The 27429-nt window shown below is 39.9% G+C and overlaps 1 protein-coding gene across 2 annotated transcripts in view; it reads right to left on the bottom strand.

Moving 5' to 3' along the window:
• LRMDA (leucine rich melanocyte differentiation associated) overlaps window positions 1–27429 on the bottom strand; it is a 1091841-nt gene that overhangs the window by 670879 nt on the left and 393533 nt on the right. The window lies entirely within an intron of this gene.

Genomic DNA, 27429 nt, shown 5'->3' with positions numbered 1-27429 from the left:
CATCCTCCCCACCCCCTCCCCAAAGATATAACCAAACAGTAGAACATGAGTTGAATAAAGAGGTAAAATTCCTTGGAACCAAGAATGTAGGAAGCCTGGCTTCCTCTAGACCTCCGTCTCTCACAGTTGGGATTCACACCCGGAGCAGCAGGAAGTGAGAGAGCTGAATCTTTGTGGCGTCCTCTATATTCATAAGGCACAACAAGATTTTTTTTTCAGAGCCTTTTCACACCTATTATAGCATCTCACCTTTGCAACAACTTTGTTAGGTGGCATTTTATTTTTATTTATTTTTATTGTATTTGTTCGGTTGACATTGGTTAATAAAGTTATATAGGTTTCAGGTATACAATTCTACAACACATCATGTGTTTATTGTATGAATAGTCCCCTAAGATTTACGTAGTGCTTTATTTAGAATATCTGAGGTTATGTCACAAACATCATCCCACCTGATTCTCAGCACAACCCTGTAAAACTGGCAGAGACATTACCCCATTTTAACATCGGAGTCTTTTGCCAAGGTAAGGAGGCTTGGGATTGTAACATGTCTTTTGACTTCTATTCCAGTCCCCATGTCACTAGTACATCATGCTCTAAACAGGTATCATTAAACCCAAGTAATGGATGAGAAGACTGAGGCAAAGTAATCCTTAGAAGCTAGCTAATGGCAGACTTGAAAGAGAATATATGGGAAAAATAACTTTTCAGAACTAACGTTCAGATCTCAATGAATCATTCCCTTTCTTGTGTAGGGCATATCTGCTGAGTGAAAACTGAAAGTGAAGATTTATACCTGAAAGTAACTGAGCCTTCCCAATATATTTACCTACACCTACTCATTACAGTTCTAATGACGAACATTAAATAATCAACTTCTCTGTACCACGCATATTCTAAGCACTTTACCAATATTCTTTTAATCCACATGTCAATCTTAGGATGTAAGTATTAATATCATCCTCATTTTATAGGTGAGGAAGTGGAAGCGCAGAGTAAATAAATACCTTGATGCAGGCCACACAGCAGGAAGCATTACGGCTGGGATCTGAACCCAGGCTGTCTGGCTCCAAGTTCATTCTCTCTAGCACCAGATTGTATGGAAAATGCTACTCTATGAAGCACTGGGTCATCCCCAAATTTTCTACTCCTCCTACTCCAAAGGGTATGAGGGCTCCTAAAATATAGATACAATATATGTATACATTTTTATTTCAGAGAGTGGGCTTATATTTATATGTGCAACAGATTAAATAAATCATGATTACAAGAGTAAACATGTAAATTCTGATCAATAACTACTTGCCTTCCCCTCCCCCCAATGCTAACAGCTGCAATAAAGCTTTAACTGTAAAGCGATGCACCACCAGCCATAAAAGTATGTAAAATAAATGAGGATAACATAATGAGGGAATCCAACATTCATCTCATAAATATAACATAACGACCACAACTAAAATGTCAGAGAGTCTAATAAATCAATATGGTGGGACAGAGCTATCTTTATGTTCAGAATACATAAAAAATATTTTTACATGCAGGGTGGTTTTTTTTTATGTCATGACCAAACAAAAAAATTTATAAGAAATTTAACCTTTGGTTTACCTAGATGCTCTGGTTCAACAATGCTATTTTCAATACTCCACTGGGTTCCCGGTATCCTTTCGTGGTAAGAAATGGGCTGTATTCTAAATCTGCACAGAAGGTCTGAGATATCTCGCTAATATGCAAATGCCGCTGGAAGGGGAGCGAACAGGAAAACATCCTGAGGGTACTTTGAAAGGATCAATTACAGGCCCTGGTTTAAAATACTTCTGATCATGGTGATTTCTAGAACTTTCAGCTCATTTTATTAGCGCCAACAAACCCTGGGAGGTTTAGTTATTTCCCTGTTAATGCACTAGCGATTGATGTGGATAAATCCCATAAATACTAATGAGGGTGACACAAGTAAATCTCCCCTGAATTAATGAGAATAGAGTCTCCTGCACTGACCAACATGCCGCCTAATGACTTGAAATGATGGATATATAAATTCTTCCTGGGTCCCCTGTGGGTGCAAGCGGCAAAAATAAATATCCTTACCCAGTCGCCTATGCCCACAGGCCCTTCTGGACCTAGGGGCCCTGGTAGGGATAGAACTGGCTTCAATGGGAAAGGGACAAATGCTTCTTCCTTAATGAAATGGGCATACCCCAAATGCAACCCCTCACCTGGGGGTGGTCTGAATTAGGAAGGTAAATGAGAGTTAAGTCTTCTGATAAAATATCCTGAACCCAAGTCCAAAAATACTAACTTCTCAGGTGTGAGAAACCAGCTTATTCTCATGAACTGTAAAAGTGTGTTTTAATACAATGTTTCAGTTATCTATTGGTATATAACAAACAGTGTATATTTAAACAGCAACTATTTTATTTCCCCCAAATTCTGTGGCCTGATAGGACTCAACAGGGCATTTCAGCTGATCTCATTTGAAGCCTCCATGTGTTTGCTGTGAGATGTGGCAGGCGGTAGAACATCCAAGATGACTTCACTCACATGTCAAAAGCCTGGGCATTGACTCAGGGCTGTGACCTCTCCCCCACATAGCTAACTTGAGCGTCTTTATCTGGTGGGTGGATTCTGAAAGCAATTGTTCCAAGACCAGCTCCAATGTGCATTGCAGTTACTTGCATCCCACACCTGAGAACATCTCATTGGCCTAGTTCAGAGTCACTGAGGAAAGGAACTACAGAAGTGTGAATACTGAGCAGTGTGGCTCATTTGGGGCCACCAAAGAAACAGTTCACCACAATTAGCACTGTGTCCACAGCAGGGGTTGGGGGGAGACTGTTAGCATTATTATGAAAAGCCCCTTTATTGTGTTTTTTTTTCTCTTTACCTAGTCTTTCACTTTAATATTCAATGACCTAGTGTTCTGATAGTTGCTTAAGTTTGGGAGATTTGTGTTCAACATGAACGTGGGGGTAAGTTGGGCAAGAAAGAAAGACACACTCCACAATTTATAAACAAATAAAGATTAAATTTCTATTTTTAAAACAGAACAAAAACTGGATATGACCACAGATAACACAAGAAAACATGCAGCCAGTCCTATTCACTCTGCTTCTTGATTCTCTTAGCACAAGAATTCCACACAGCGCTCATTCTGCTTGTTATTCACATGTAAAAGGCTGTCTACACCCTCTTAAAGGACCAACACTCTACCTTCCTTCAATCAAGTGGGTGAAGACTTAGGGCCCCCATAAATCTTGTTCCAACAAGTTCCCCTGAGGATACCCTATTAATATGACCCTACTTCACTGCAATAACCCCTTGGGTTTGGTTAATATTTGCCAATTCTAGTCCATCTGTTGAGATTCCCCAGCAATAAATAATTTGTATGACATTTTCAATTTTATCAAAGCACATCCCATTTGATGCCCAGAACAGCTCTCTGGGGTAGGTAAGACAAAGATTTATTATCTTCATTGGACCAAAATAAAAACAAAGCCCATACATATTAGTATGTAGTGCTATTTCTTGTAGTGGTTTATAGTTAGCAAACTGTTCCCTTAGATACTGTTTGTATAAAGATGCCCTAAAACCATGCGGAGAGGTAGATGATAATGTTCCTATCAATAGCCGAGATAGAGAAATTAAACACTTAGCTCAAAACTCCATAGTCAACAGTGGCAAGAGCCTAAGTCTTCTCAATCCAATTGACTCCCCAGCAGGTAATAGGGAAGATAAGTGATCCATGGTCATAGAGCAGAATTAAAATTAGAACCTGTACCTTCCAGTGGGCATTCCCCTGCCAAAAATCATGTTGACCCTTTGCCTCAATTAGAACATGTGAGAACTATCCCTATGTTAGTGATGAACTACACAAACAATAGTGGGCTTTGAAAGAAAAGCTGGAAGCACCATAATGATCTAGTTTTCCAAGAACACAGGAACTTAACATAGTCCTTGGACTTTAGAGCAGGGATCCTCAAACTTTTTAAACAGGGGGCCAGTTCACTGTCCCTCAGACCGTTGGAGGGCCGGACTATAGTTTTTTAAAAAAAAACTATGAACAAATTCCTATGTGCACTGCGGGCCCAGGACGAGTCGGCTGCTAAGCAGGACAGGCAGCGGCACCCAGCGGGCCGGATAAATGTCCTCGGCGGGCCACATGTGGCCTGCGGGCCGTAGTTTGAGGATGCCTGCTTTAGAGAATACATTACCATGGACGCCAATAGCATAATGATGAGGCTTCACAAGGTGACCTCTGGAGCTCACAAAGTTACCAAAACACTGCTCAGGCAGTTTACACACTATTTCCTTTTAGCATTTCTGAAAGCAAACCAAATAGATCAATAAACAGAATAGAGAGTCCAGTTTATCTAATTAAAAAATTTTATGTGCCCTAGGTGGTTTGGCTTGGTGACAGAACTTCAGCCTGCAAACTGATGGGTCCCAGGTTCAATTCTGGTCAAGGGCACGTGCCTGAGTTGCAGGCTCAATCCCCAGTGTGGGGTGTGCAGGAGGCAGCCAATCAATGATTCTCTCTCATCATTGATGTTTCTATCTCTCCCTCTCCCTCCCTCTCTGAAATCAATAAAAATATATTTTAAAAAAATTTTACATGATAAAAATAGTATTTCAAGAGAGTTAGGAAAATAACCTAAAAACAAATGGTTTTGGATCAACTGGCTATCTATTTGGAAAAACATAAATATTAATTTGGTATCAATATAAAGGCATTCACATCCTATCTAATAAAAGAGTAATATGCAGATTGACCATCACTCCAACACACAAGATGGCTGCCCCCATGTGGTCAAAGATCCTGCCCCCATGTGGACACAATTTGGCCACCACAAGATGGCCAGCAAGGGAGGGCAGTTGGGAGGGACCAGGCCTGCAAGGGAGGGCAGTTGGGAGCGATCAAGCCTGCAGGGGAGGGCAGTTAGGGGTGACCAAGCCAGCAGAGGAGAGAAGTTGGGGGCAACCAGGCCTGCAGGGAAAGGTAGTTGGGAGGGACCCAGGCCTGCAGGGGAGAGCAGTGGGGGGAGGGGGGGACCAGGCCTGCAGGGGAGGGCAGTTAGGGGTGACCAGGCCTGCAGGGGAAGGCAGTTAGGGGCAAACAGGCTGGCAGGGGAGCAGTTAGGCATCAATCAGGCTGGCAGGGGAGTGGTTAGGGGCAATCAGAAAGGCAAGCAGGCGAGCAGTTGGGAGCCAGCAGTCCTGGATTGTGAGAGGGACGTCTGACTGCCCGTTTAGACGGGCAGTCGGACATCCCTCGAGGGGTCCCAGATTGGAGAGGGTGCAGGCTGGGCTGAGGGACACCCCCCCCCCCCGTGCACGAATTTCGTGCACCGGGCCTCTAGTATATTAATAAATAGATAAAATTTAAAATATAGATATGTATCTCCAATGAATCAACACCTAAAAGATAAAGTTAAAGCAATCCAAATTTTAGAAGGAATACAGGAGAATAGGTTTATGGCCTAAGGTTCAGGAAGGCTGTTTAAACAATACACAAATAGTGTAAAGAAATAGATTTATTAATTTGACATCAAAATTAAAAAAAAACTATATGTAATTAAAAGCTTCATAAAATTTAAAGATTGCAACAGATGGGAAGAAAATATTTGCAGTATTTGAGAGAGTGAGGCTAGATACATCTGAATATATAGATTTAAAAGAAATAGTCTCATAAGCCAAGAGAAAAGTAGGCAAATTATATACATAGACAATTCAAAATAGAAAAAAAAAACCATAGACAATAAATATATGAAATGATTCTCAAAGTTGGCAAGAAAATCAAAATTTTAAATGGCAGTGAGGTATACCATGTCATACCCAACGGACTGCAATAATTTTCTAAGTGTGCTAATACCAAAGGTTGACAAGAGAGTGGGTCAAACAGTACTTTCCACACATCACTAGTAGGAGTGAATACTGATAAAATCATTGCGGAGGACAATTTTATGGTACCCATTACAATTTAAAATATGCATACACTATCACTAAGCAATTCCACTTCTTAGGATATACTCAGGAGAAACACTTGCACATGTATACAAAAAGGCCCATAATCAGGCCATTCATTACTGATGTGACAAGGAGGAATGCCCAAGCACAAATGCCCATCAGAAAACTTAATGGCCAAATAAATTTTGGCATATCCATACTATGGAATATTGTGCACAAGTCAAAAAAGGGTCAGTACATCAACAGAGACAAGAAGATATGGGAAGATATCCAAGACACACCATTGAATGAAAACAGCAAGCTGCTGATCTTACACAGTACTATAAACTCTTTGGTGTGTGTATACATGTCTGTGTGTGGGAGCATATAAATTCACAGAAGGATGAGTAAGCATAGCAAACTCCCCATTTGGTTATCTTGGGCAAAGAGAGTGAATTAGGTTGAAGACTGAGCCTTAGCAGTTAGCACTTAGTATGGAGAATATTATACTTGTGCAATTAAAATTTAATTTTCAGTAAATACTAGTAAAAAGCCACAGCAAAGCAACTTCCCAATCCCCAAATTCTCCAAAGCATTCATAATCTTTTCTGAAATTTATGAAACAAATAAAAAAGAAACAAACCAAACAACAAAAACATGGAGGTTATAATGGAGGAGGATGGGAACCAAACAGTGGAAAGCAAGGCGTGTGGTGTCAGCTGGCCCAAGTGCAAATCCTGGCTCCACTACTCTCTAAGGTGTGTAGCTTGGTCAATGTCTTAGTGGGTTTTAGCTGCTATAACAAAATGCCGTAGGCTAGTGGTTTGTAAACAAATTTATTTCTCACAGTTCTGGAGGCTAGAAGTCTGAGATCAGGTTCTCTGCCGGGTCACACATACCTTGCTGTGTCTTTACAAGGCAGAAGGGTGAGGGAGCTCTCCGGAGCCTCATTCATAAGGGCTCCACTCCCATGTTCTAATCACCTCCCAAAGGCCCCACATCCTAATACCACACCTTGGGGGTTAGGTTTCAACATATAAATTTTGGGGTGGACACAAACACCATAGCAGGCAAATAAACATTGTTGTTACCTGTTAATAGATAAAGAAACAAAGTCTCAGGAAAGTTAAGTTGCCCAAGACCATATGCTAAGGAATAAATTCAAAATCTGCATATTTCTAAAGCCTTGATTATCTCAATACACCAATGTTTCTATGGGACTGGGGCAACAAATATAAAAATTCCTTTCAAGTCTTACAGATAGAGTGCTCATCCAAATCCAGATACTTTTCAGAGTGAAAGAGAGAAGGGGGTTGTTACTAATAATAATACCAGGAAAATGGGCATAAATAGAGACTGTCCCAGGGAAAGCAGGACATATGCTCACCCTGATTATGTGCCACACAAAGGAACACCACCCAAGAAACACAAGGATGTTCTAAAACCCAAAAACCACGAGTGATAAATGTTTCATTCCAGGAGGACACGGTCATGCAGATGGTCAGGACCTAGTGTATCCTCTACAAACCTCAGCAACAGAAGGAAATCCAACAAACAGTAGAGCTGCTAACTCAGATGAACTCCTCTCCTGCCCCTATGTGTTTCCAACAATCAACAAATCTTTATTGCATGCCCTCAGCATGTAACCACAACTCTAAACCTGAACCCAGGCAAAAACAGGACCAACACAGACATCCCGGACATCTGCTTCAGGGGAACTGTCCCCTTGGGGGGCCCACTCTGTCCTGGAGCCCACACACTTGCAGGTGCCTCCTGGATTTCCAGAAGCAGGTCAGGAAGACCAGGAACTGCATTTTTCTCCCACAACCCATCGTCCACAACAAGCTGCATTGGACTGTTATGGGGAGGAAGGAGCCTCAGCTAGAGAGGCCTAGTTACCTGCATTAGGAAGCTCTGCAGGTGTCCAGGGGGTTAGGACATCTTCCCACCCCAGCAGCGTGGAATGGCCCATGGAATTGCTGTGAAATTACAGACTTGGCTGCTTTCAAGGACACAACGCAGAACATCTTTGCATTTGGGATTCAATATCCCAGGGAGTAATTGCTCCTTTCTGCTTCATGACAGAATGCTCAATTATACATCATTAAGTTTAGTTTTCAGGATGGGTTATTCAGATTCACAAATGATTTAGTGGCAACTAACCCCAGCGTCAGATCCCCACTCACACAGGAGAATGTACACCACCCACCTTAATACTAGATTGTTCTTTCAGCTCAGTGGGAACACACACAGACACACACACACACACACACACACACACACACACACACACACCTTTTTGCATGGATATTTCAGAACAAGCCCGGACACCCAAATTATCACAACACAAGGAAGTAAAAGAATGTGCTTCTTATAACCCAGGAGATAAAGTTCATTTTCCACAGCATTTATAGTTACTGTACTGGCCACCAGGGAAATCTGGCAGGCCTGTAGATGATAAGAAGTTTTTGAAAAGAGAAAGAATGCTTTCTCCTTTAAAATTCTATCCCCACCCTATCTCACCCCCATCTACGGAGCTGCACTAAAGCAGCCGTTTGTGGACACTTGTGGTACACCTGACTACACCTAAGGTCCCAAGAACTACCTCCTACCAAGGTCTGTATTCGCCTCCATAAAATTTCCATCCACCCCTCCATAGAGGCCAACAAAAATCACACATGCTCAATGGGAAGCAGAGAATTTCCTCTGAGCTCCATCCAAATTTGCTAATGATCCAGCTGGACCAAATTTTTGAGACTGCCCACCCCTCACCTCCGCCGACTCTGGGGGAGAACTACTTCTTTATCAGCAGTCTCAATTTCAAAACTTCAGAAATGACAAGTAGTGGTCCAAAATGAAACTAATTTACATTTCCTACCATGCAATTAACCTCTTTCATGCAGAATATTGCTATTTTCAAATGTGTGTTGCAAAATAGGCTCCTAAATGAATATAATTTCCCACCCACCTTTTAGCAAAAGTTCTGTCTTTTCACACCTAATATATGCAGATTACAACAACTCTTAAAATGAACCTGAGAAGTCAATGTTTTCCATCACTGTCTTCTCCCCCACCCCCCAACCGCCCGCACCGCCCCCAATTTTTAAAACCTTGGTTTTCACTGAAATCAAGTGTAGTCTGGCTTCTCAAGCATGGTTGGAGTTGAAGTGAGACAAGATAATAAAATGGCCCTGGCCCTGGGCCTACTGCCAGCCTTCTGGATCCTGCCATGGAAAAACCACTCCCCTGTCTTTGATGGGGTCTAGACATAAAATAAAGGAGGTAGGGATACCCTTTCTAGAGAAGGGGGTGAATAATTGCCCCTCCATTTGCGTCCTTCCCAAGGGCTTTCCCAAGGTCCTTCCTAAGGCAACACCCACAGACCTCAACTAAAGGGGACTTCTTGGTTTCCTGAAGCCATGCTACTAAGGTGGATTACTTAAGAAACAATTAGGTGCGTACACAAAGCAATTTGCAGGCAGCCGCACTCCTTCAGCTTTCTAAGTGAAGGGCCTTTCAAGGCTGATTTATAACACTGTCGTCTTCAGAAGGCAAAATAATTAATAGGAGCATGGACTTCTAATTTCAGTGACTTCCAGAGAAAGTGGATTTCATTTGATTTATGACGGCCGGTGACTTTGCATTTTATCAGTTCATTCACTCATTATTTATGCTGATGGCCAATTTCAATGGGTCGCTATCATCTAACTCGCTACTAATCAAAGAGAATTAGGGTTCACTGCATTATTTAGAAGTCCCTAATTTATCTTCAGAACAAGCAGTAAGAAGAGTTTGAGGCCTTCCATAAGAAAAAACTGAACAGCTGGCTGAAGCCAGAAAAGTTGGTCAGCATTATAAATTAGTTTTATCAGGGATATTGCAAGTTGACAAGTTGAGTTAGAAGGGAGGAAAGAAAAAAAAAAAGAGAGAAGACAGGAGGAAAAAAAGCAAAACAGAATAAGGCTAGAAAAAAATGATAAACCCTGCAGTTACCACTGCAGGCTGATCAGCCCCATCACAGAGAAAGAATAATCTAACTCTTCAACCCTGGGATTTGAGCATCAGACAGTATAACCTTACTAGTAAAATATTCCAGCATCCTTCAGTATAGTTCAATAAATAAGTTTGCACTGAAATAACCAGAGTTCCCTTGTTTCTCATTTTAAAGTCATTTTAATATGTTTTAGACATAGATAATGGATCACACTTAAACATGAGAAAATTAAGTCCCATCAGCAAGTAATAATACCCAATCATATTCAATCACATTGAATAACAACCTCTACCAAAATGATCCTCTCCTAGGCAAGGTTAAGAAAATGACAACAATTTAGGGGGGTGGGGGGAGGGCAGGGGAAAGGCTGTTATTTTACTTTTTAAAAGACCCAACTTTAAAATACTTCTGTGTAAATTCCTAAGGCAATATATTCTCATGTTCATGCCTCCAACTTCTGACAACTCTGGTTCCTCTGACCAGAAAACTACTCTCTCCATGTTACCAAGGGAATTTCTTTTGTCTTTCCAATTTCTGCCTACCCAGGTCTATCTACACCCTGAAACTCCCCTGGGTTATTGTCCTAATTGTCTGTATTCTTCGGCAGATTGTAAACGCCATGAGAGTAGGAACTACATGATTTGTTAGCTGCTACACCCCAGGATCCCATGCATTTGCTGAGTCAATAATGTTGAATATGTTGTGGCTTTGACTTTAATGTTTTCTATACGATTCAACAGTCATTCTCTCAGTCCAAAGTTGACCCCTTAGGAAAACTAGATGGTGTTTCATGGTAAGAGGAAAACACTAGTTTCTCATCCACCCAGTATTTCTTGGCAGCTTAGAAACCAAGGAGGAAGAAAAAAGTAGGAAATAACATCAATTTTTGAATACTTTTCATTTGTAATGGCAAGACCCACTCTGGAAGCTAATAAGGGCCTTAATAGCTTGTTGGGGCAGCTCCAACATAACCCAAAGGGAACATAAGGCTCCTAAAATCAAAGGCTACATCATTTCAATTTTCATAATAATTCTACTATATTGTTTTATCTCAACATGGAAAATGCCTACAGACTAATAAATATAATCTGCAGAGGAGTTTTTAATCTTTTTATTTCCAATGAAAACACCCCTTTTAGTTTAGACTGGGCTCTTGTACTTTATATCTTGCCTGACACCAGACTGTCAAGGTACTCGTGTAATAAATATGGACCTTTAAACTGGATAGAGTAACCATGCTGAGGTACGACAATGGGATTTTCTTTAATAAGTAAACACCATGTTAATCATATTAATGATCTCAAATAAAGTCTGGGATTTCAGCATTGGTTTCCATCCTGTTTCACAATTTATATGTTACCACAAGTAAAATAAGACTCGTAAAACACAAACCACTTTACTTTTACACTCTTCATCAATTGCTTTCGTTTTTGGCTGCAGACACAGTACACAGTGTTTTTCTATAACTAATACTGAAATGTGTGGCCACACCCAAACTGACACTTTGTTTTCAATCTTGCTTTTCCTGAGAAATTTGGTTTTTTACCAGATAAAACTGTTCAGGGCTTTCTGAAGGCCCCGGACTACCAAGATATCCCTGGGCGAGCGCGCACGCCCCCCCCCCCCCCCCCCCCCACCACCACACACACAACTGCATTAGTTAGGGTCAAAGCTAGAAAATATAAACCGCTCCTAATATCTACAACAGAAGGACCAAGGACCAAGACCCACTCCCCCTAGGAAGCCCACCCTGCTCTCTCCCTGCCTACAATAATTCCAGTCACAAAGAAGCTAAAATTGCATCTTTCTGACTAGATTTCAAGATCTCAAGGGTAGATACTGAGACCGATATCTACATTGGTGGTGGCTATTGTTTTGTGCTAAAAACTCATAACCTTAAATTTACCATCTTAACCATTTAAGTGTACAGTGCAGTAGTGTTGAGTATATTCACATTGTTGTACAACAGATCTCTAGAACATTTTCATCTTGCAAAACTGAAACTCTATACCCACTTAACCTGGTTTCTCCTCTTCTTTTTCCCCTCCCCCACTCCTTGAAACCGCCTTTCTACTTTGTTTCTATGATTTTGACTACTTTAGGTACTTCATATGAGTGGAGTCATATAGTACTTGTCCATATGTGACTGGCTTACTTCAGTCAGCATAATGTCCTCAAGGTTCATCCATGTTGTAGCATGTGACAGGTTTCCTTCTGAAGGCTGCATATTATTCCATTGTACATATAGAACACATTTTCTTTATCCATTCATCTGTCAGTGGACACTTGGGTTGCTTTTACCTCTTGGCTGGTGTGAATACGGCAATGAACGTGTATGTGCAATTATCTCTCTTTGAGATCCTGCTATGAATTCTTTCAGATATATACCCAGAAGTGGGATGGGTATTATAGTACTTGTATTTCTAATTTTTTTAGCAACCTCCATGCTATTTCCCATGATGATGATACCATTTTTCATCCCCATCAATAGTGCATGAAGGTTCCAATTTCTCTATATTCTCACCAACACATGTAATTTTCTGTTCTTTTGATAGTGGCCATCCCAAAAGGTATGAGGTAATAGCTCATTGTGGTTTCAATTTGCACTTCTTTTATGATTCGTAATGTTAAGCAATTTTTCATATGCTTCTTAGTCATTTAGTATATCTTTTTTTGCAGAATGTCTAATCAACTAACTTGCCAATTTATTAATCAGGTTGTTTTGTGGTTTAGTCTAGGAGTTCCTTATATTAACACCTTATCAGATATATAATATGTTAATATTTCTCTCATTCTGTAGGTTGCCTTTTCTCTCTGTGGATTGTTTCCTTTGATGTGTAATTTAGCCAGTGAAGCAAATTTGATGTAGCCCCATTTGTCTATTTTGCCTTTGGTGTCATAGCTAAGTAATCATTGCCAAATTCACTGTCCTGAAGCTTTTCCCTTATGCTTTCTTCTAAAAGTTTTATAGTTTTAGGTCATACTTTTAGATCTTTAATCCATCTTGAATTAATTTTTGAATATGGTACAAAATTAGGGTCTAACTTTGCTCTTTTTCATATGCACATTCAGTTTTGCCAACACCATTTATTGAAGAGACTGTCCTTTCCCCATTGTATAATCTGAGACCCTTTTCAAAAATAATTTGATCATATACAGAGAGCTTATTTCTGGGCTCTCTATTCTACTCTCATGGTCTATATGTCTATCTTTAAGCCAGGACCATGCCATCTTCATCACTGTTGTTTTGTAGTATGTTTTTAAATGAAGAAGTATAAGGCCTCCTACTTTGCTCTTTTTTAATATTGACTTGGATATTCAGGGTCTCTTAATATTTCATATGAATTTAAGGATTGTTCTCTCTATTTTGCAAAAAAAAATGCCATTGGTATTTGATAGAGATTACATTGAATCTGTACATTGCCTTGGAGAGTATGGAAAATTTCATAATATTAAGTCCTCCAGTCTACCAACACAGGATGTTTTTTCCATTTATTTCTATATTTCATTTCTTTTAGCAATGTTTTGTAGTTTTCCGTGTATAAGTCTTTCAACTCCTTAGTTTATTCCTAAGTATTTTATTCTTTTTGATGCTTTCATAATTGGGATTGTTCTCCTTTGGTTTTTGTTGCTGTTGTCATTTATTTTTGTTTTTGCCTCTTTTGCACAGTCAATATAGTGCTTTTCACATTATAGTCAATGATCAAGAAATATTTATTGAATGAATGAATGAATTTGTCTTTAAGGTAAAAGGGAATGTTAAGAGGGTTGAAACTTCTTTTACTTTCCAACAGTAAGATCAACTTGGCCAGTTCCATTCAGTGATATTAGTATCAATAATAAAGACATTTTAGCCTAAAGCCTCAACTTCTGACTTGTTTGTGTTAATTAAAGCAATTTCACTAAATGCAGTGATGATAAGACTAAGCCATGACTTCTCTCATGATTTGACTTTAGCCTTGTATGTGAGATTTGATCATTATTCACTTCACTTAATAAGGTTCTAAGTCCCCTTAATTATTTTAAATGGTTGGTATGAATTTGCTGAGTAATATGGGTAAGGTCTGTTTGGACCGTGCTGAGTTCAAGAGAGAAGCTCCCATCCAAAATAAATAAATAAACAAAAAACAACAGCACCAGCAGCTATACTACATAAAGTAAATACATTACCTTTATTTAGAAAGTTCCTTTGGCATTCTCATACCAGTTTCTCCATGAAGTTCTTTACGATTTAGGCTTTGATATCCTAAGGATTCAATTTCTTGGGCAGGGCAAATGTTAAATCGGTAGCAGCAATAATATGAAACTGGAACTAGGCCCCCAAATTGTGACTACATATTCCAAAATGCTAGGGAAAATTAACTAGACAGATTGAGAGTTTAAGCACTGAAATTCTGCTATTACCACTTCTTCCTATCTCCAACATCTTCCCTTTCTGCCCCCATGTGGTTCTTTTATTTATGGAGGCAATGCAAGAGGACTCTTTCCTGTTTTGTTTTCTTTTCCCTCTATCCAAGTTATATGAAATTCAACAAAGCAGATCTCCCTGTGACATAGTTACAAAAAATATAGACATGCCAGCAGGCCCACAACCAACAACTCAAAATGAGAAAAAAATGTGCAGTAGATGGCCTGACTCCTGGCTCACAGCATCACAAAGCCCCTCACCTCTGCAGCTGCCTGGCATTAGGGTCTTCCCCCAAAAAAGAGATGCAACAATATGTCCTCATAGCCATATTACAACATGCCCGACTTAAGGTAGGAAGTGAGCGTGAGACTGTCAAAGGCAGATGAGTGGCATAGGAGCTGGGGAACGCGGATCCGCTGCCGGGTATCATGACAGGCAGGCAAAAGCCGATGAGTGGGAGTTTTTGAAACAAATGCCAGTTAAATGATCCATTCAGTTATACTTGATATGTCTGATATAATATAGCTTGTTCCAGATGTCAAATAATATTGCCAAACCATGCTCACTAATGTGAAAACCATTGTTGCTGATAAGCCTATGAGTTGTTGAATTTGTGCAACAGCCACCCATCTGCAAACAAACTATTGCATTAAAAAAAACACACCTGTGGCTCATATAATTTAAGCCGACAAAGGAATTGACTGAAAAATGTAATTTATAAAAAGCAGTTTTCCCCTGAAAAACTTTTTTTTTCAAAAATAGTATTTCACATTTACACATTTAAGTTATATTCAATTTTATACAAAAATTATAGTAATTGTCCTTCACCTAACATGAATGTTGTAATTATACTTTCAGCATTGCTACACTTCCCCACCCAGCCATAAGAAAAGTACAGTGTGTTCCCAACCAGCTCTGGAAGGAACAAATAGATTTACAGCATTTGACGTGACCCCTTTAAACATACAGCTCCAAAATATCCATTGTTCATAAAATTCATAAAGGGCTGGATATGTACATTCCAGCTCTCTTTCCTATTCGATATATATGAAAATGCAATTTACTGTATGTCAAATGAAAAATGCAGTTTTCGAATGCATTGACAACAGGTGCTAGTTAAATGATCAGGCGCTATTTGTTACCTAGTCTCTTACTCTCATTTGCAGCAAGATAAATTGCATTTTAGAAGAGTAGTGCGATCTAAGGGGTCTTGACATGTTTTTATTGATTTGCATAGGTTATATGCATGTATTCCTGTTTGTAGGCAAATGGCACCACAAGTAAATGCAAGGCTCCGTGCCTGTGTTTCAAGGAAATTGGAGTCATCACGGGGGAGCCAAGATGGAGTGAGCCTGGGTAAAAGAGACACATCCAGCCTGCTGGAATCTCAGAACCTCTATTAAGATTTATAGGCTGTAGGATTCTTTTGGGCTTCAACATTATTCTTAGTAAACCCTTTCTGTCTTCTGTTGTTTATAAAAACTGGCAGCTTTAGCAAAGACAGAAGCTTAAGTTGTAGGTAGCACAATTTAACATAATAGTTCTCGCCTGTCCTCCAAATAGCCTAATGCTGATTTTGCAAAAGGAAAAGGGAAAGGGGGAAGAAAAGCCACATGAAACCACATTCCATAGGCTGTTGCTCTGACATGGATGGATTTGGCTGTCACTACAGAAAAGCACTGGTAAAATTTGATTATATTTCTAATGTCAAAATTTACTAACTTTTTAGACTCCCGGGTTCCATTTCTCATTTGATTTTTCATTTTGTTATCTCAGCACCATCAGGCCCATCACAGAGAGTAATGCACCAATTAGCCCAGGGAGTCACTCACTCAGAAGGGACTTTTTCATCCACAGGGGCTTCCCCTTCCTGCTGCCACTACCACAGCCAAGCGAGCCTTCCTTTCCATCCAAGATTCACACACCTCTCCCCTCTCCCCACCACCTCCCTTCCACTGCCTCGTCTCCCCATCTCCATCCAGAGCATTGGCATCCGTTTTTGGAGCCACAACATTTACAATGGTATGGATGAGCTTACGACATCTCTTCTGCTATTGTCTTATCCGAAATCATGTTGTAATCGATCTTGTCACCAATTTAACCATGAGGACCATAGGTCCTTACCTTAACTGGTGAAAAGATGGATAACAACTTTTGAACTTCTATTCTGTTTGATCTTCTGCCTTGCTCACAGTAGAGGTCGGATACAAATATGTCAATGTGACATAATAATGAGCATTGCCTCTGTGTGGGGATCGATACTTTTCAGTGAATTCTCCAGCACATTTCCTCATCTGAGCCTCAGAGCTGAGATGAACAGTAGCTCATCACCATCAGCGTCATGTCCCCTGGGTGAAAGGAATTTAGCAGAGATGCTTGGGTGACTAGTGTGATTTCACAGGAGTTCAGGGTGGAGTGGGCACCAGCACTCAGGACCTCCAACCAGTGCTGTCCCCTTTCTATGCAGCACACTCATCACCCGACATATCTAACCTTTAGACTGGAACTCAAGCTCAGTTTCTTTTGTGAATCTTCTATAACAGAAAAAAGTATTTGCCTACCCATTGATATGCATGTCTTTATTTCGGGAAACGACATGCATTGAGTTGAATACATGAAGATATGTTCAGAGCTTCTCTAATAGCCAGGCCCTTAATGGTCAATAATCATGCCTTATTTCTTCCCTGAATTCATTCCTTGATCTCTTCAAAACACTTATAAAAGACTATTTTTTCCAGCGTTATGCCAGGTCCAAGAAAACAAAGATGAATAAGAGAGGTTCTCTGCCCTCATAGAGCTTACAGTTTAGTGCTGTAGCTTTCCTTTTTTTTTTTTTTTTGCCAAGATACACTTTATTGCCCACATAATGACTCAGCATGTGTGCATCTGTGCATACACACACACACACACACACACACACACGCATGCACACAGCCCTCTGGAAAAAAGCTTCATAAAGCAACATTTACCTTACCATGTGCAATTTAACCTAATAGATCTCACACTCTGATATTTTCCATCTTATTTTATTCTGTTGTATTTCATCTATTTAGCAAATACTATTTGCAATGCTCTAAATTAATTTCACCAACAAATAATGACTCATGACCCACAGTTTGAAAATCACTCATCCACTATGATTGTGGAATGACTCAGATCAGAGGTTGGCAAACTTGGGCTTTGTGGGCCAATCAGTAAAGGATATTACATAGGCATTAACAAGAGAAAAATGTTTTTCTATTTAAGTTTTATTCTTAAAATTCAAAATATGATAATAAGTGGGTATAATTCTGTATAATACAGGTTTAAAAATGAGAAGAGTTGAATTTATTATTGAACATGAAATTTGAATTTCATATAATTTTCCCATGTTACAAAGTTTTATTGACTTCTCCAGCTACTTAAAAATGTAAAAGTAATTTTTAGCTCATGGACATATTTGCCAACTTCTAACTTAGAGCAAGACCAGTTTTTATTGATATGCCTAAAATTTCAATTGTTTTCAATGCAACGCTGGGTATTGAGTACCTTCAACTGGTGCTTGAGAAAGACCCATAAAAAGTGTGGATATTTAAATAACTGAGGGATGTTAAATTTAACCCTCTCAACAAATTATGGGTTTGGTCCTATTTTATTTCCATCTTATCAATGAAGAAAATAAGGTATAGGGGTAGTAGGATGTGCCTACTAGCTTCCAAGCCCAGGCCTAGGTACATGACACCCATCTAAGCCATGACAGGGTCTGGCTTAGATGACCAAGAACAACAACAAACCCCCACTCCTCTAGTAGCACCAGCAGAGGTTAGCATGCACTCTAATAAACATATTTTCTCTTATGCCATTCAGGTTACCACAGTCAACGTTACCTGCTTCTTGTGCCATAATACAGATAACCTGCAGGAGGCTTGGATCTCCAAGTCCCCGAATGATAATCATTTGGGCTAGAACATCAGTTACTCCTGAACCTCATTCATAGTTAAGTTTTCATGTCTTAAAGGGTATTAAGCAAGAAGACAAATCACGCGACCCAAAGTCTCCACATTCACTCCCCACCGCCCTGCGCATTTGGCCAAGTGCCCACACGGCGAGAAAGACCAGCAGGGTTCTCCAAGTTTCGGCGGCAGCATGTGGCGACCACAATCCATGACTGACGCTCCCAAGATTGGCTTGAGTCTATGTTGTGCGTATATTCTTCCTGGGGGCAATCATTCACGCAGACAAAACACAGCATTCCAAACCTCGGGATATATTTATGTTCAATAATAAACTATAGAAACTCCAAGGCTACTCAAAGTTTCCAAGGACCGTGTGCCTCACAGGAGAGTTAGGGGGCCCGTGGAAGGAGATGATTAAAACACAGGCAGCATGTAAACACATGGTCATGTTGGTAAGGTTTGGGGAACCAAGTGTGTTACCTCTAGAAAGAATGCGCACTCAATGTTAGCTAAAATAACGCTTCTCATTACTTACCCTGAGTCCCCAGCATTGTGGTTTATAAACGCTGCTAAACATGACCCCGAGGGCTAGTGAGTGTCTGAGCCCTGCCACAAAACCCTGGCAACGTTAGTATTTTCAACACAAACAGGTCCCTCTGATAGTGACATGCAGGTCTTTAAACAAGAGCATACACAAATAAACACACTCAACTCAACATACTGAATCAAAGCATGTGCAGAAGGCAACAACGCTCAGAAAGTAAACGTCGCAAGTGAAACACATATGAGGTGACCAGCAGATGTTTTCTCATCTAAATGACTTACTGCAGAGCTCTGCACTTTTGCCTTAAGGTATTCAAGGTCTTTAATAATGCATAGTTTGCACGAAGAAAGGGGCAAGTGTAAAATTTTAAGTTATTTTATTCTTCATCGTTCATTAGTAGCTCTGTATTAGAGTTCCATTCCTTTGTATTTTTTCCCCAGGTAGTCCAGCACATATGTACACACACACACACACACACACACACACACACACACACACACACTGAAAACAGACACAGCTTCACAGGTTCAATATTTCTGGTGCTAAATATGAAGCTCAACGAAAGCAGACTACAAGGATTTTAAGTTTCCTACTTGAAAACGCCATAAAGAGAAATCATTGTTCAATTAATTATAAATCAACACTGAAAATAACCTTAGAGTGCTTTTTAAGAGTTCACAAAATGCTTTCCATGGACCAAGCCTGGGAAGAAAACATTACTGTCTTCATCTGGCAGACTGAGAAATGAGGTTACAAAAGTCGGGGCTCCCTTTTTTTGATGGTAGGCAAGGAAGCAGCAAAGGGATTAAGAGCAGCAGCCTGGACTATGCATGAGGTGAAGGGAGCCTGTAAGTGGATGCAGGCCAAGACCTATGCTCTCACAGGCCCGGAAAGTAGAAGGGAAGAGAAGGAATGGAAAAAAGAAGAATTGCATGTTACAGGTAGAGTCAAAGTTTTGTCAAATGGAAAAAGAAATGTTTCTGGCCAACTGAATTTATAAAACAAATTGTAAAGCATCGCTGCAAAAACTGGGTGCATCTGAAGGAAGTAGAATTAAAAAGCATCAAAGTATTATGCTAAGCGAAATATGCCAATCAAAGAAAAACAAGTATCACATGATCTCACTCAGATGTGGAATCTAATGAACAAAATAAACTGATGAACAAAATAGATCCAGAGACACAGAAGCATAGAACAGTCTGTGGAATCTCAGAGAGAAGTGGGGGTGAGATCATGTGGGAAGAGATCACCCAAAGAACCTGTATGCATATATGTATAACCCCTGGACACACACAATAGGGTGGTGAAGGCCTGAGGTGTGTGTGGGGAGGGCAGGCTAGAAGAGGTTAATGGGGCTGGGGGTGGGGGGGAGGAGGACATATGTAATACTTTCAACAATAGAGATTTAAAATAAATAAATAATAAAAATACCAAAATAACTAAAAACTTCTCCCTTCAAAAAGAAAAAGTATCAAGGGCAGAAGCCATAAAGCTTTTTATTCTGCAGAAAATCCGGACAATCTTCCAAGTATCAGACAGGGAGATAGCGCAATTAGGGTGACGGCAGGGTGAGTGAAAAGGAAAAATGAAAGAAGTACCCACTCTAACTGTAGCCCCAAAGCTCATATCATGTTGTGGGCACTCAGAGAGTTGATTTGTCTGCGTACCCTCCCCATCCTTACATGCTTTTACTTCTGTCGGGGGGTGGGGGGGTGTTCAGCAGAATCCTAGCACATGTACTTTGTTTGTGCTTATTAAATAAAAAGAAAGGATCACCTTCAACTATATTAATGATGGACTGGTGGATGAAGGATGCCTGTGAAAATTCACAACATCTGTTTGCTCCCCTCTCTTCTCAGCATGCTGCACCTATTTCTCATGCTTAATGATGCTCAGCCACTCTGCAAGTTTTACGAACAAATGTGTGTTTAGCCACATTCATCATTCTGAATGAGTGTTCTTGATGAAGCCTCCACTGGCCTGTTTCGCTCTTTCTGCTACACTTTAACAAATGACAACTGCTCTGCGTATTTTTCATTTGTTAAAAATAAAAAGCTAAGTGAAGGATAGGCCTGGAGGATTTTTTCCCCTTTCATTTGACTCCCCCAGAAACTTCAGCACACCATCCACTGTATTTCTACACCCAGAGCCATGGACTGAAGGGGACATGTTGGGGCAGCCTGTCTGAATATCGGGTGTCAGAGCCCCGCTGGCTATGTCCCACCTAGAGGATCCTGTCTCTGCTCTCTAATTACCTGCCACTCCTGGAATCTCCATCCCACAGCGTGGTGTTTAAACATATGCCTTTACTCTTCGCTGGATAGGATTTTAAACCAGTAAGTTGGCAAGAAATCAGGAAACGCTGTCTGTATTACCAAGAATGTCACATATTAGATCAGAGAGTAAGGAACAAATAAATAGTTGTTAAATTGAGCAGTAGTATTTCTCTCCAGTTCTCCAGAAGAAAGCTAAGATGCTTGCTTAGTTGTGACGGACAAGATAATATTTAAATTATCAGAAACTTCAGTTAACTAAGAGGCTCATCCCAACAAAACCTGGATTCACATTTTGAATGACCCACATTAGTCGGGTCAAGCTGGCTAGAACCCAAGAGTTCAAATAGCAAAGGTATTATAATATGTTAAGTAATAATCTTTCAGAATTTATTTTCAAGTGGTTGTTTTTATTCTGATCATTTGGTTTGGAGCATGAAAAGCAAAAAAGTAAGACATTTCTTCTATATTAAATATTCAGAATCATTGGAAATCATATTAAATTCTATTTCATAAGACAATACATTTTTCTCTATATTTGCAATGCTGAATATTGTATTAGTATTTTTATTGCATTTGACTCAGCATGCATTGCAAAACACTTTACAGATAAAATAATCATATTATATATTCAATAAAGCCACACTGTCATATTACCAGTTTAACCACAATGGTTTCTGGTTTCCTACCCCTCCTGAATGTTATGAACATTTGAAAAGGAAAACGTTTCAGTCATCAAATTTAGTTGCTTCTCCTACTCCAAACTTCTTTAAAATGCCCTGTTAGTGACTGTGGGTTTTATATACTTCATTAACTGAGTTGTTAATACATTTCAACCTAGTTTAATAATAATAAAAAAAGGTTCTGAGATCAGTACAAAAAGCTTTAGGAGAGATCTACTCAACAACAAAGAAGCTAAACTGTAGCAGACACAGTTAAGAACTGGTTAAAAATATAAAAATTAAGAAGTCTTAACCAGAAATCCATCAACTTTCATGGGTATTTATTAAGGTCCTGCTCCACAGGTTCTCTGAGCACCACAGTCCACCAAGGAGCCTTGGAGTTCTTGAGCCCTCAAATCCATACTTGTCTCAAGCTTGGCTGGAGACAGACTTAAAACCATATATTAAAAATATGTGTATATTAATCTTGCTCTTGCACCACTTTTGTTCATTCTATTTTATAAACTACCAACACTAAAGATATAACTATTGTCATGTAGGCAAACATAAAAATGTTTCACATTTGAAAAAAGACCTTCAGTGTTTGATGCAAATGTCCTCAAGGACCTACTCAGTTCTACCTCTGCCACAATCCCCAATCATCCCAGTCCACAGAGACCATCCTCTTCTCTAAAACACAGGAGTGGTATCTGCCACACAACTTAACCCCATCCAGCACTACTGTTCACTGATATTTTGCTCTCTATAATAGACTATGGTATTACTAAGGACTAGGATCCCATTTTATACTTCCTTCCATCTCCCATAATATCTATACTCAGCTCTACACTGAGCACTAAGTCATTGCCGTCTATATCAATATTGATCTCAGTATCAGCACAGCAAGTCCTCGAGTAACATCCTTATGCTAATCATTCTTTTGGTATAACCTTGATGAGATGCCATAGGAACCTAACTCTTGTTTTTATCAATTAGCCAATGGTAAAATTGGGGTTTTTTTACACATTGCTTTGCTTAAAGTCACAGAACCTATTTAAGTGAGGACTTACTGTATATTGATAGAGATATCCACACATACTCATTTATAATGTCTTATATAGCCAATGAGTCTGTGCTTAAGTGTGAAGTTAGACCTTTATTCTACTCATTCTTTCTATACATATTAAGCCCCTCCTGCTTTAGGTACTATGAGAGATACAAAGATAAATAAATTCTTCAATGACATTATAATGTAACTGAAAGAAAAGTATATTTGAATACCTACTATGGCCAAGCTTCTAAAATATTAAATACTAGAAATAAAACAGGAGATTAAGAGACAGAGAGAATCATTGGAAATAGAGGGATTAAGAGGCTTCATCTGCAAGCATGGCATTTGAGCCACTCCTTGAAGAAGAGGGCAGATTGTTGGCATGTGAAGATATGGGCAAGGATTCCCAGGCAGAGGAGTTAACACAATTGAAATTATGAAGGCGCAAAGGTGGGGTGCTCATCTGAGTGCAGAATAAAAGATTCCTCTTTTTAAAAACACAAGATTGAACCTAGCCTTGCAGACCAGTTTAGAAAAATCCTATGGCCTTACTGAAAGGACCTCTTTCCAAATTCTCATCATCATACTTATTGCAATAGAAATATTGCATATGAATCCCCCATGGCACAGAGTCCCACAGGACAAACTGAAAAAAATAACATTCCTCTTCTGAACTCTCCTAGGAGTGGTGCTTAAATTTCGTGACCTGATTGCTTGGAGGCCTCAGCTCAAGTTAACTTTCCCATTTTGCTTGTGGAGGGCTTAGCACCCAATGTACCTCCAACTCTCTGGAGCTCGGTTACATGCTGGCTGCAGCAGCCATGTCTGCAGCTCCAAGAATTCAGCAAAAGCCACAGCATACTTGCTCTGAAGGTCTTTCTTTCTCCTATTGGAGAAATACTTCCCAAACCTTTCTCACCTACAACTTCCACTTCAGAGAATAAAAGAAACTATTTACTCAGACCTCAATTTCTAACATTTAAGTCATACTGACCCCTCAGCACATTAAAAGTGAGGATTCTTTTTCCTTATTCCATCCAACTACCTTCTAAGAGAAACTGTGCTTGATAACGCTTTTGCCCTGATTGATGGGTGCTGAGTGTAACAGGTCCACAATCTGGAAAGAACAACCCCAGGAAACTGAGCGGTCATCTCACAAGAAACTCAGCACCAACTGCAGTGCCACTTTGGCTGGTTCGTTTCTAACTTTTTGAAAACGGAAGTCATCATCTCTTCTTTGTCAAGAAGACTTTGATTGCAGTGACAGCCCAGAACCAGAGAACCATAAGAGTAGAGAGTCCTAAATGGCCTTGGCAATCACTATTTAATCCCCTCATTTTACATCAGACAAAATTGAGGCCCAGAGAAGCAAAATGGCTTGTTACCCCTTATTAGTAGCTCAAGTGGGACTAACATCTAGGTCTCCTGACTCATAAATTAGTTCCTTCCTCTACTACATGTTTATCAGCCTCCTAAAAGTTGGGAAAACTGAAAAAAACAACAGTATGACAGGCTGATTAATATAGAATATGTTCATATCTCCATATCCAATACCTGTGACTATTTTTATGTTACATGGGAAAAGGGACTTTGTAGGTGTGATTGGGTTAAGGATCTTGAGATGGCATGGTTACTGTGGATTATCTAGGTGAGCCCAATGTATTAAAAATGATCATTAAAAGAGGGACACTGGAGGAGTGAGAGGACAAAAGCTAAGATGGAGCGACAGATTTTGAAGATGGACTGAAGGGGCCCCAAGCCAAGAAATGCTGGCAGCCACTAAAAGTTAGAAAAGGCAAACAAACAGATTCTCCCCTCAGAACCTCTTGGAAGAACTGGCTCTGCCCACACCTTAATTTTAGCCCTGCAAAACTCATTTTAAACTTTTGACCTCCACAACTATAAAAGTATTCATTTGTGTGGTTTTAAACCACTAAGTCTGTGGTGATTTGCTACAGTGGCAGTAGAAAACTAATACAAATTTTGATGCCTAGAAGTGGAATGCCAGCCACTGTGACAAGTACCTAAAAATGTGGAGATGGCTTTGGAATTTGATAATGGGTAGAAGCTATAGGAATTTCAAGGAGCATGATAAAAGACCCAGATTGCCTACAGTAGACTATTTGTAGATATATTGGCATTAATGACTCTGTTAGTGAAGACTCATAAGGAAGTGAGGAGTGTGGAAGAGAAAAACAATATTCTCTTAGAGAATATCTAAATCATCATAAGCAGACTGCTGGTAGGAGCACAGACATTAAAGGAGCTTCTGGTGAAAGCTCAGAAGGAAACGGGGAATTTGTTATTAGACACTGAAAGAAAGGAGATCCTTGTTATAGTGGCAGAAAGATTAGCTGAGCTGTGTCCTACAGTTAGTTACATCACCCTGGACTACCAGATGCCCTTCAGGGCATCTTTCATACTATAATACCAGGTTATACTTGCCCTGTATAACCCTTTCTTTCTTGTTCTAGTCAGGTAGTCCATGACATGCCAGAAATAGGATAATTATATTTTCTGATTAAAATTAGAAAGCATCAGACAACATACTCTGTGCTGTTTTCAGGTATAAGATTGGCTGGGAGATTCCAAAACTAGATACCAAAATGTTTACATTTTTTGTAGCCATTTCAATAGCTTAGAGGACAGGAAGACACAATATTTTGAAATGGGAGTTCCACAGAAAACCTGTGACATGTAGAAACTTATTTACCTAGGAAACTAGAGAGAGAGTGGTGATTCTAAGATATGGGATCCTAGAATCCAAGTTCACAAAAATGAAGGCACCTAAATATAGGACCCAAATCTCTGATATGCACAAAGATCAGCAAAAGACTTAGGGAGGGTCAAGTGCAGTAGACTAAAGCAAATTAATGGTCATTTCTACCTCCTCAATACCTCGTTTCTACCTAGGTTCATTGAGCTTCACACAGACAATTTTGCTCACAAGAGTCCCTCAAGAAAGGATATTGCAACAGATAGTTAGCCCTGACCAGGTAGCTCAGTTGGTTAGAGCATTGTCCTGATACACCAAAGTTGTGAGTTTGATCCCCAGTCAGGGCACATACAAGAATCAACCAATGAAGCATAAATAAGTAGAACAACAAATTGATGTTTCTCTCTCTCTTCCTTCCTCTCTCTTTCTAAAATCAGTAAATAAATTTAAAAGTTTAAGAAATGGGCATTGAAAGGGGTTAGATGCATTTCCCAGGTAATCTCTATAAACAGGTAATTGGCTGGGCTGGGAGCCCGAAACATTTCCCACTCTGCCATGCTGCCCAGTAACTGCTCCAGTGATAATGGAGCAAAGAACATCTGTGATGAAAGGAGTTGGAAGAAGAAAAGCCTTTTGATTGGACACAGGGTGAATAAATGCATCTGAAGGCAGTATCACAGAAAAATTATTTTCATAGTGACCCAATACAGTACTAGTACAACCAGCCAAATAACGTCCCTCAACAGCAAAGATCTGGCTTATTCAAAAAATGTATGCATTCAACAGTCATTCAACATGCAATTGTTTGACAGGTCAAGTGCTGAGCTAGGTACCAACCAGAATTTAACATCCGTAAGACAGTACTCTTTACCCCCAAAGAATTTAGGGAAGAACAAAGAACATAAGGAAGAACTGATTAATATAATTAATTTATGTGAATATTTCTTCCGGGAAACCTAAGAGAGTTAATGAAAACCCCAAAAGTGTTACTAACATATTCTAAGAAAGAAAAAGAAAGGAATCTATTTTCTTCTTTCAAAGGATACAATTGACCTTGGAGGTTGTTTCAGAATAGCAGAATGGGGTAAAAAGAAAGTGGAAAAAGTCATTTTGTTCTTTTAATATCCTGGAATTTTCATTTTTCTTATCAAAGAATGATTTTAAAAACTGCTTATCTTGGAATTGAGACCAACTGAGAGAAGTTGCAGGGCCACAGACATCTCGTAAAAAAAAACCACTTCCATCGATGGCCAGCTGCCCCTTGAAGCACTGAGCTACTCACCACGTGTAGGGTTCAAGCAGGAGACTAAGCAGTCATGTGAGTGGCACCAGATGGATTCCTTCTTTGGGGTGGGAAGCTAGAGAGGATGCCCACACAAGTCCCACCTTGGATTTCTATGATGCCTGGACAATCGCCTCATCGAAAGGGCTCAGCGGACCATGGAAAGTCATTTGGCTCCAATGACATTCAAAGAATGTGCACTTTGCTAGCTTTTGAATCAAGTGCTAGAGAACATCTTGTCACAGAAACTCTAGGTGACATAAGTCCTCTAAATACAACTGAACTTGTCCTTTACCTTGACCAGCTGCAGTACCTCACCCTGCAGGCTGACCCTGACAGGCACCTCTCAGCCCCAGGTGCCTGCAGTTCCACATCTCACTTACCTGTCTGGCTGAGTAAATTACTACAAGCAATGCCTGCCTCAAAGACTTATAATAAAAAGAGATTCAAGAGGACAACGCGAAGCAGAGCAGCATTCATGAGAACGCTGAGATGAAAATTCCCCGTCGGCCTTCATGCTGGAGAATTTACTTTCGGATGTAAAAATAACGCGTACTGCTGTATTTCTCCACTTTATTTGCTCTCCTCTGCAGAGATTACTGCTGTGTGTGCAGCGTTGTAAGA

Source organism: Plecotus auritus, assembly GCF_963455305.1.
Source record: "Plecotus auritus genome assembly, chromosome: 9".
Classification (NCBI taxonomy): domain Eukaryota; kingdom Metazoa; phylum Chordata; class Mammalia; order Chiroptera; family Vespertilionidae; genus Plecotus; species Plecotus auritus.
Note: the sequence above shows the minus strand (reverse complement) of the source record. Positions and strands in the feature narration are given on the sequence as shown.